This window comes from Lolium rigidum, chromosome 2 (assembly GCF_022539505.1).
Source record: "Lolium rigidum isolate FL_2022 chromosome 2, APGP_CSIRO_Lrig_0.1, whole genome shotgun sequence".
In the NCBI taxonomy this organism is placed as follows: Eukaryota; Viridiplantae; Streptophyta; class Magnoliopsida; order Poales; family Poaceae; genus Lolium; species Lolium rigidum.
In genome coordinates this window covers 188,432,371-188,444,531 of record NC_061509.1, presented here as the reverse complement: position 1 = coordinate 188,444,531, position 12,161 = coordinate 188,432,371, and positions in this window count along the sequence as shown.

The following is a 12,161-nucleotide window of genomic DNA, read 5'->3' as shown; positions in this document are numbered from 1 at the left end:
ATATGCTTGCAAACATCGGGTCCCAATGCTTACCAGTCCCACCTGGGGTGTTTTTGGAAGATATCAAGGAACACTCTATTAAACCACCTAAGGCAGAGAAGTCCAAAGACGCGAAGGAAAAAAGGGAAAAAATAAATCGGGGATTGCGATTGCACCCGAAGATATGGAAGTATACATCACCGCAGTCCAAGGGACAAAGGAAATCATGATCGTGGAGGTTACCTGGATGCAGCCATATTTAGCATATCTGAAACAAAGAGTTGCTGGACAGCCAGGTCGAAGCACGAAGAATCATCCGACATTCTAAGACTTTTTGGGTGGTGAACGGTGAGTTATACAAAAGAAGCATCTCGGGCGTACTTCAGCGGCGTGTCACACCCAAAGAAGGACAAGCTATTCTTAAGGACATACATGAAGGGATCTATGGGCATCACACAAATTATCGAGCGATCACAACGAAAGCTTTCAGAGCATGGTTTTATTAGTTAACCGTTATGGAAGATGCCAAGGAGATTTTCAAAACTTGGGAGGGATGTCAGATGTTTTCCAAGAAACCTCATGCACCGACAGCATAGATAGTGCCGATACCTCTAGCATGGACTTTTGCTGAGTGGGGCATGGATATTGTTGAAAAATTGCACAAGTCTTCGCCAGGAGGGCACATTTATATGTTAGTTGTAGTCCATAAGTTTACCAAGTGGATTGAAGAAAAACCAGTTACAACAGCCGAGGAAACGGCCATGGTAAACTTTCTGGACTCGATCGTCTTTCTCTTTGGCGTGCCCCATAGTATCATCACAGATAATGGCTCCAACTTCACCTCGGGATAATTCGAGTAATACTGCGACAAGCTTGACATACAACTGAAGTTTGCCTAAATGGCGCACCCGCAAACAAACAGACAAGTCAAAAAAGCCAATGGGCTCATATGTAGTGGCATAAAAAATGGTTGCTGACAACGTTTATATGGGCCAAGGGCGATTGGGTAAAGGAACTCCCCTCCGTCCTGTGGAGCTTACGAATAAGTCCAAACACAACCACTCAGGAAACTCCTTTTTTCCTGGTCCACAGTGCTGAAGCTGTGCTTCCAGTTGGAATCACACACGATACTCCGCGAGTTATAGAGCACGAAGAGGTCCCATCCACCAAGGCGCTCGAAGATGACTTGGACGTACTCGACGAAGCTCGCGGCATAGCACTCTCCTGAGCAATGGCGTACGTATCAGCAGAACCAACAAAACTACCACAATCTTTGACTACGACCTCGATCATTTGAGGCCGGAGACTTAGTCCTTCAATTGAAACAAGATAAGCACTGAAAGCTTGAGTCTCCTTGGCTCGGCCCCTACATCATTATAGAAGTCATCCCCGAAGGAGCGTACCGGATTAAGGACAAGAAGACTGGTCAGATGGAGCCAAACCCGTGGAAAGTCCAACATCTATGTCGCTTCTACGTTCGTATTCAAGAATAAGGCCTTTGGCCAGGCTTCTTAGCTATACAATCTAGAATTCCTATAAATAAGGCTTTTTCAGCAATAGTATCGAGTTCGTTGCCCTATGGGCCTTCGGTTATGTCCAACCGATAACATTGTAACTCCGTATTTCGGCATTAATAAAAGATAAGTTCTCTTATGCTGTGTTTTATTCTTTGTATTGCCTTTCTCACCCGATACTCGGGGGCTTCGATTCTTTTCTTTAATAAACACACCCGAATACTCAGGGGTTGCATAATTATCCACTTCATTACAAATGAAAAACAATTTTTAAGAGCATCTTGGCCCGAGTATTAAACATCGATTTGAGAAAAAACATCAAGCTAAAGACGAAAAGGCCTCACGTGTCGATGAAAAGTTACACGAAAAAAGGTTTATTCATAATTTTTTGTTATACATTACAAATACGCAATCGTGGAACTGTGCTCTTTTATAAAACTAGTTACTGCGCAGGAGCTTGTACATCGTCATCACCGGCATAGCGGAAACTGGTGAAATATTCACCATCTGCCTCCAATAGCTTCCGAATGATTTGTAGAGCTGATTCACGAGCCTTTTCGTAGAAGCGGTCCATGCGAGGGCCCCTCGGATCCCGGCGAGACGGAAGACGCCGAGATAAGGCATCCAAGTTGAGCCTCGGTTGACGAACGAGCACCCAGGCAAGGGCAAACTTTGCACCTGCAACAAGTTGGATGCGTACAAACCATCAGATATCTTCAGCGTGGGAGAACTTTCGTAACAAAACATCCAAGCCTTCAAATGGATCATTCCAAGGAAACATGGTACTATACACCATTGAGAGGGAGGACTGGAAGTACTCCAAATATACGTTCACTGCAGCTGCTCGGTCCTGCAGTAGTACCATGATGGTGGTCCTGCGGTGATCGAACCAAAAATCGATGTTGTTCGCAGTGGCCAGGTCTGTCAGGGTCTACACTCGATCTTCAACACGACGATTCTCTGCATCAGGATCCGGACATATGCCTGCGAAGACGAGTCACATCAGACAAATATCATGCAAAAATACTCGAGGGCTCCATGTCACTTCCATGCTAAGTCATCACTCGCCCTCGATTCTAGATCCAGTAGATAATCTTCTCGATCGGCGAGTCGTGCCAACTTCCTCAACGCACCTTGGAGCTGCTTGTCGCATTTGACAACATGTTTCGCCTTGCCTAGAGCAACTAGAAGTTGTTTTTTCAAACACGACAGCTCGACTTCGAGTTCTTTGATGCACATATTTTGTTCAATAGAAAGAAAATTGTCGAGTGCCTCAGGTGATGGAGCAGCAACCTCGGAATCAAGGTGCACTTCTAGGGATTGGGTGAAACAAGGTCAACAGTTGCGGTAAAAGAATCAGTAGAAAAAATGAAAAGAATCGGAAATGAAGAAAGTCAACAAGAGACTCATTTGAATACATAACAATACGACAAGGATATTTATATTACATTACAAAAGTCGGGTACGCCGTACATACGGCTAAAGTCATTAAAATTCAGAAAAAAAGAAAACCTAGGAGACAAAGGCAGTCTACTGCACCTCGGGTGCGGGGGTGCCAGTTGAAGGAGCAGCAACAGATGATGAAGCTACCGGTGTTGGCTGCATCGTGGCAAAAAAAGCACCCGAGTACTTCTTAGCTTCGATGAGATAAGGCTGCATCGTCTTCTTCTTGCCAGCTGCATCCTTCAGGTACGAGGAGCTCACTTTCTTCTAGTCCAACGGCTCGTCGTGCGTCATCAACGTCGCCATCGCCACTTCCACACCGGACTGCCGCTGGGACTGGTGATAGTTGATGAAAGGTTCGATAGGAACAGCAAAGGATCTGACAAGCTCGAGGAGATCATAGCCAGGGGCTAGATTCTCGGTCGGGAAGACATGGTCGTGCAGTCGAACAATGGCCTTGCGGGAATTGTTGATCACATTGCGACCGTATGTTGTTCCCCTCGAGCAAGCTGAGAGCATCAAGCGTAGGGTCAAACTTTTCTTCGTCAAGCTGTGCCGTTCGATGTTCAGTTCGCCCTAAACAAAAGTTTGTCATACATAAAACATATGGAACGAGTTGAAACTACAATCAAAGAAAAAGCAAAGATGCTTACTAAGAAGATAAGTGTTGAGAGCCGCGAGACTCTTACAGATGTCTTTATCACGAGCTTCTCGCGAATATCTCTCGTCCTCCAAATGCTATTCAGCGGTCCCAACGACGCCTTACCCTCCTCGAGTGCTTCTTTAGCAGCCTTGAGCTTGGTAGGTTGGACGTTGTCCCGAGAGTTCTCATACTCATAGTTTGACAGAATTTGCTTATTTTCGGCCTCTAACCCAATGAAACGGGTGGCAACATCGAGCATATCTTGGGTGAAAGGCTATGCAATCGATAAATAGAACAGAAGAATCAAAAAAATCAAGAGGTGCAAAGGGTAGAAGCAATCGAGAAAACTTACATGGTCCCGAGGAGGGGATGATGCAGTAGAAGATATATGGATGCCCTTAAGGGCACCCGGCGTTATGGCCTTTTTCTTGGCCAGGACTCGGGGGCTCCCTTCGAAGTCGTCGAGTTTTGGTGACTCCGCACTAGTTTCCAGTGGGTCATTGACCTTAGCAACGACAAAGTCGTCTAAACCCGCACCCTCGTTGGTTGCAGGGAATTATGTGTGAAGGCCCTCACCCGTACATCGAGCGTCGAATTCAGTATAGGACAAAGAACAAAACTGAAAGCAGCAACAAGCAAAAAGGATAAAAAGTATACACTTACGTGCTCACTATTTGAGCCATGGAGAAAGGGTATTCAATGTAAGGAGAAGAAGGAAACGTCGCGCTCGAGGGCATCACAAGCGCGAGGCTTGATTCACCCGACGATTCAGAGTCGTCGACGATTACCACCCTATTCCTCTTCTTCTGAACCTTTTCCTCCCCATGTGGTGTCGCAGAGGGAGGGGAAGCCTTGGTCTGAGACGCCTTAGACTGCGCGTCCTCCTCATCATCATCGTCGGCCTCAAGGGTGGCGCCAGTATCGGCCGCTTCATTCTCAGCGACAATGGCCTACTTACGCACATCGCCACCCCCAGGAAGCGGCGGGAGAGAAGAAAGGTGTAACATCCCAAAAATTTCAAAACAAACAAAATGAATTTCCCTAGTTCCAAATTTTGGAACTAACAAAAACTTTTATTAAATCAAGTTGATACATAGAGATCTTGTTTAATCCTGGTGCTATTGCCATGATTGCTTGTTTAATTAGTTTTTGAAATACTTATAAACCCTAAACCTCACACCCCTTTTTACCATCCAAGTTAAAATAAAATAAAATGAATTTAAATAAGAAAGAGGCATATGTGCCTATGGCTATTTTTATTAAACTTTACCCTAGACCTTTCCACTTTATTTAGAGGTTTGTAAAACCTTTATAAACCTTATCTAGTACTTCTCAAACCAATTCCAAGTTGAAACCAAAGAAAATAAAAAGAAACTAAAAATGCCATAGAGGCATATGAGAGTAAAATGCAAATTTGTGAATTTGAGGATCTTGACCCTAAGACTTGTGGTGAATGGTTGGATCACTCCTATATACCATTTCAACACTCAACAACATCAAATGGGCCAAGAACAATCAAATTAAAAATCAAATGCCACATATGCATAGAGGCATATGTGACACATAGCCATTTCCCCAAATCTTGACCTATGCACTTCTACCATGCCCAAGTGGTGTGGAACCATATCTAAACCTAATCTAACACTAAATTGACCCTAAACCTTGCCCAAGTAAAGCAAGGGGAGCCAATTACAAGAATAATAAAATTTGACACCTCACCTCTTATGTGTTATGGCCATTTTTGCAAATCTTTGAGCTAGACCTTTTGGAATGGTTTCAATGGTTTGGAAATATTCCTAAACTAATAAGAATCACTTTGGAGTCAAGAAAAATCAAATCAATTAGAGAGAAATGAAATAGTGAGAAAATTCCATTTTTACTCACATACACTTTAGCCAATTTTGCGAATCTTCCCCAAAGGCCACCATTGCTTGATCTATTGCTTGGAGAATACTTATATATGATAAACAAACACAAATGCAACAAAGAAACCAGAATCAAATCAAAGAAAATCTCAAAACCAACATACATGTGATAATGGTCAAAAGTGAGTTTTATAAAATGTTCCTCACTTTACCCCTCCGATTTTATCTTTTCCTCAACCAAACTTGGTCAACTATTGCCATGTCATCCAAGACCTTGTCAAGGTGAACAACTTTCATGTTGACCACACATGCTAGCTTTGACCAGGTTGACCAGAATAGAAGAGACAAGAGGAGACTTTGAACTAAAGAGAAGATTCACCCACTTTTTGAAACTTTGCAAAACAACACCAAATTGACCACCACCACCACCATTCTATCTCTATGATTATATGAATGAGATACACCAAAGAAATTTCCAAATTTTGAAAACTTTTCTCTTGCGGCCATTTCTACAAACACCTTGCAGGCAGGGAATCAAGTTGTGCCCATGCTGGATTTTGGTTGGACCAAGTCCAACCCTGGCCCTCCTATGCTGCCCTGACACTTCACCTCACCCCTCAGCATCAATCCAAGCCACTGCACCCCTCTCACCTGGCCACCATGACCCTGGCATGAGCATGCCCGTACTCACCATGTCCACCTCGTGCCATCTCCTCTCCTCTCCCATCCAAGTCCATCAACCATGTCTCTGAGCTTGCCTGGACCTTGCTGATGCTGACCCTGCCTGCCCTTGACCAAGACGACGTCGACATTGACCGGGCCACGCGCGCCCAGACACGTCCAGAGACACCTAGTGGCTCGCCAGGACGCGCACGACGATGTCCCTGGGCGCGACAGGACGCCGCCATGCCCCGTCGCCTCGCGCCTCCCCTCACTCTCCCCAGGCACCAATCGCGTCGCCACGGTCCCTTCTCCCTCCCAGACAAAGCCATGTGGACGCGCTCGCCCTGTAGCCGTCGTCACGGATGACGACCACTCGCCACCGTATCGCCATACTCGCGCCGAAGAGGACGACGCGACTACACCACCGCCGGCCTCGCCACGAAGCGCGTCAGCATCGCCTTGACGTCGCCAACCCCTTGCGCCCATGCCTTGCCTCTTCGCCGCCCTGGAACGACGACGCCGTCGACGACCCTAGCTTCGCCCCACAGCCACCTCCCGCTCCTATAAAAGGAGGGCTCCTCCCACCGAATTGAGCACACCAATCTCTTCCTCTCCTCACCCCTGCTCTCCTCGACCTCTCAATTCGTTCGATTAGCCACCACCCTGCTCCAATTGCAAGATCGCCGCCGCCGCCAGTACACGGAGTTCGCCGGAGCAGGAGGCCACCCCAGGACACGCCACTGCTACCAGGGAGGTCCTCGTCTTCGACAACACCGCCGCGCACCACTTCGACACTCGCCGGAGCTCCGACGCGCCCTCCGACCCCCTACCTCCGTCGTGCCTGCCGCTGCTTCTCGCCGTCGACGACGACAACTCTCCACCGTCAGATCATCGCCTGATCCAACGCTCCACACGCCGCGTACCGATTCGGTAAGTAAATCCCACTGACGCGTGGCCCCCGCACTATCAGTCGGCCCGTTGCGTGGACGCGCTACTGGGCCGGCCCATTTCCCTCTCTCTCTGCATAGCCCGTTAGCGTTTCCCGCCTAAGCCCAAGATTCAAATCAGGATTTTCGAAATTTGGATTATTTATTCTCAGAGGCTGTTTTGAAAATTAAATAGAATAAAATCTACCAAACCAAATTTGACAAATTTTATATATATGGAAACCTTGTTAAATTATCTACAAAACTACACTGGCCCCAACTCTAGATTAGTTGTGGAATAAATGTGACAAAAATAACAAGGCAGGGCCTTTTTCAACTTCAAATAATTATTAAAAATTAAATAAAAATGCTTTTAAGATAATTCCAACTCTCAAAAATCATATGTCACATTATCTACCAGAATATATAAAAATATAACATAGTTAATTTCAATGATCATGGCCTAGTTTAATTAAAGGACTTTATGGCTATTTCTAGTCAAAGATATTGTCCAAAACTATTAATAAATCTTATGGGAGTGTTTCTCTCATTTAAATCTTGTCATGAACAATTCAAAATGAGGTAGAGACTCTGGTCATTTAGGTCTCATATGAATTATTGATGATATTAAATCTTTACCATGTTAGGATTAAAAGGTATGAGGTGTTCACCTCATTTAAATCATTTTCTTAAATGATAAGTGTGAAGAGGTTGACTTTGGTCAACCTAGGTCACATATTATTCATGAGAGAAATTAAATCTTAAGAAGATAATGAGAGGAAATTATTTCTCTAAGTAATTCAAAATAACACCTAAGTTAGTATGAGAGGAAATTATTTTTCTTAAATAAGAAAACACATCCATCAACTTAATAGTACTTGTGTGATGCTAGTTTAAGTTGTGTGAATCATGTGTGTGCTTAGTTTGGTAAATAAGTTTGGTATGATGATTGTGTACCCCGTATTCGTATTTTAGACGCTAGTACCGAGGAGTACCAGGAGGAGGAGGACGTCTATTTCCAAGGAGAAGGAGACCACTTTGATCAATACGCCAACCAAGGCAAGCTAATATTCTTGCAAAATGCAAAGCTCTACTAGAGCAAGGCACACTCACCAATTACTTTATGCTTCATGATCCCATCCCAAGTTTTATTCTTCCAAACTTTTACTTTGATTATTATAACTTTCTTTGATAGTTAACTTTGATCTAGAGATAGAGTACTACAAGAGTATCAAACTTAGCCTAGAAAGCTATAAGCTAGTTAGCACCCCTCATGACTAGTGCTAGTGCTAACAAATAAAATTGACTACTCTAGATGGGAACTTGTGAAATGAAATGACTTTGAAAACCTTGGAATGATGATTCATTCTATTGAAAGATTTTGAAGGTGAATATGACTTGTGAATGACTTGGTGAATTTTACGAAAACTGATGGTTGGGTTCGGATGCGATACCATTCCAATTTTGCAAGTACCCCCACAATACCTGAATATGGGTAAGGGCTTAACTAGAAGTTTATGTATCTTAGTATGGGTTCCCTCTAAACAAGCGTCATCGGGGTTATGCCAAGGGTTGCCTCCAAAGAAATATGGAATGATGTGATATGACGTGAATATGAGGTGAATGTCCGGCCCAAGCCCTGTGCAGTTCCCAGGCTGACAGTTTGTCTTCACTGGGAGGCCAAGCTCATGGGGAGAGGTGCCTATACTAGGGTATGTAAGTGAAAGGTTATGGTTGGTAGTCCGCACACGGAGTGTGATAAATCAGGGCCAGTTAACCTTGACGGATTATTGCAAATGTTGTGGCACAAGTGTACGACCTCTGCAGAGTGTAGAACTATTCGAATAGCCACGTCCACGGTTATGGACGGTTGGAAAGGCCATACTGTTCCGTCATCAGACCACTTTCAAAAATGTGACATGTGAAGGGTGACTTGTGATTTGAACTTGAAATGGTGAATTTGAATTGAATCACAACAGAGTTGTGGGAATGACACTAATGTTCCCACTTGAGTTAGTTAGCAAATGAAGAAGCTTTTACTAAATGTTTGTGAACTAAAATTGGCTTTATGCAAAAAAACTTAGAGCTTAGCACCCCCTTACTATAGTTGATAGTGCTTACATTAGTATTAGTTTGCGAGTACTTTAAAGTACTCATGGCTTTGTCCCTGGCTATTCAAATGGCCAGACTATGAAGAGGAACAACAGTACGAGGAAGATGGACAGCAGGACGTCTACGACAACTAGGACCACTCCTGACGTCAACAGTTGCTCGTGGAACAGATGGACCACAACTGCTACTACTTCGCTTCCGCTATGTGTTTTATAATAGGATCTCTAGATCCATTATGTTGTATTAAGACTGGATCATGTGATCCCTCTATTGTAAGACGATTATGGTATGGAATGAATGATGTGTTGGGATATCAATCTATTATGTCTCGCAAAAACAATATTCCTGGGATTGCGAGGAATGGCATAATAGGCATCTGGACTTAAAAATCCGGGTGTTGACAAGTTGGTATCGGAGCCATTGTTTGACCTTAGGAGACCCTAGTTAGAATGGACGTCTGAAAAACTTAGTTTCAAAAACCAATGAAATGAATAATTGTGAAAACTTATTCTCACTCTTATCCTTGAGATCTTTTTCAAAAATGAGAAATCTATGCTCTATTTTTCTTTGCAAGCCTACATAAAATTTTGCACACTGGACTACTTCTTTAACTTACTCATCCTCTTTGTGCATAGATGGAGTACAAATGGGAGTTCTATCAGCTTGGTCCCGGAGGCGACCTAAGGTTCGAAAAGGATTTGAAGCAACTAGTGGAATATCTAGGACACCTGTATCCCGAGTTCTTCGGAATACCCCTCAACAACCACTCCGGAGAACCACCTCAGTGGGAAGTTTCTACTGATCTACGAAGAAAGCCTGGAGCCCCGGTATGGGAAACCATATGGTTTTCTGTAACGGGAAACACTTGGAAGGAAGGACTAGTCAGAGCTATGCAAGAAGCAATTTCCTGTCTATGTGGACAAAATGAGAACAAGATCAAGAACACTCGCTTCATCTACTACCCAAGACATGACTCCATGGGTAGACCGATGACCATGCCCCCTCTCACGGAGATGAACCCCTATGTAGCACCCCAGGACTTCAGGCAGTACAAAACCCGCAGGGATTTGGACAACGCCCTCACCCTTCGCCAAGCACCTCAACCGTGAAGACGAAGAATTCCCCCCTGAAGAGTAGTATCATTAAAGCACTTGAGTAGGTGTGAGTTGTATCAGGATCCCTTTGTATCGTAGAGCGATGAATGGTTCTTCAAACCAACGGTGTGTTAGAATTGTAATGTGTGATGTTTGGTATGAATAAAAAAGTGTTGTTGGTTTTTACCCCCTCAACACTACTCAAGTTTTGAAACTTTTTGAACTTTGAACCAAACAAACCATAGAAATTTCCCTCTTATCTTATCATCTACCTCAAATATTCAGATGGCCCCACCAACCCGCAGCGCCAACTAGGATGCAATGATGCAGATGCTGCAGATGATGATGGCAGACCGGGAAGCCGAGAGAGCTGAAAGACAAGCCAACATTGCAGCCCTTCAACAGCTTGCCAACAACAATCCAGGCCATCATGATCACCCAGGATCAAAGCTAAAGAACTTTCAGAACACCAACCCACCTATTTTCAACAAGACTGAAGAACCCCTAGATGCTGATGACTGGCTCCAGACAATGGAGAACAACCTCGAAGTTGCGCAAGTTGAAGCCGCAGAGAAAGTGCTGTTCGCCACGCACTACTTAGCAGGACCAGCAAGAGCTTGGTGGACCAGCACCCGTGCAATGAATGCGGGACAGATGATGACCTGGGAAGACTTCAAGCTGAAGTTTAGCAAGTACCATGTGCCCCAAGGACTGATCAAGAAGATGAGAGACGAGTTCCGCGAGCTCAAGCAAGGAAGGATGTCCGTGGTAGAATACCGCGACAGGTTTCTTACTCTGTCAAGGTACGCCCCGGATGAGACCGACACCAACGAGAAGAGGAAGGAGAGATTTCTGAATGGACTGCATGATGAAATGCAAACTGTGTTAGTGAACATTCCGTTCGCTGACCTCGAAGCCCTAGTGGACTCAGCCATCCAGATGGAAGGGAAACTCCATCAAGCCAACGAAAACCGCAAGAGAAGGATGATGAACCAAAATGGACCCAACAACGCCCAGAAGTACCGCAACAACTCAACTGGAGGATTTGCCTCAAGATACAACAAGCCCCCAGCTCAGATTTACCGCCCAAGCAACAACAACAACAACAACAACCGCAACACCAACAACAACCGCAACAACAACAACAACAACAACAACACCAACAACAACAACAACCACCCCAATGGCAACAACAACCACCCCAATACTGCCCTCGTGACTGGGAGTAACGCTGTTCCCGTCAACCCCAAAGACAAGTCCACCGTCAACTGCTATGAATGTGGAGTGGTGGGTCACTACTCCAACGAGTGCCCCAAGAAGCTTGCCAAGGTTGCCGCCAATACCGTAGCACCTGCTCAGCAACAGCGCCGCTTTGCAGGAAGAAGGAACCAGAACAACAACAACGGCCGTTTCTATCACATGACTGCCAATGAAGCCCAGGAAGCCCCTCAGGCCATGCCAAGTATGTTCCCCTGTTAATCTCACCCCTCAATCTTTCTTAGGAACCTAACTTTTCTAAAATCTCGGGACGAGATTTGTTTAAGGGGGAAGGGTTTGTAACATCCCAAAAATTTCAAAACAAACAAAATGAATTTCCCTAGTTCCAAATTTTGGAACTAACAAAAACTTTTATTAAATCAAGTTGATACATAGAGATCTTGTTTAATCCTGGTGCTATTGCCATGATTGCTTGTTTAATTAGTTTTTGAAATACTTATAAACCCTAAACCTCACACCCCTTTTTACCATCCAAGTTAAAATAAAATAAAATGAATTTAAATAGGAAAGAGGCATATGTGCCTATGGCTATTTTTATTAAACTTTACCCTAGACCTTTCCACTTTATTTAGAGGTTTGGAAAACCTTTATAAACCTTATCTAGTACTTCTCAAACCAATTCCAAGTTGAAACCAAAGAAAATA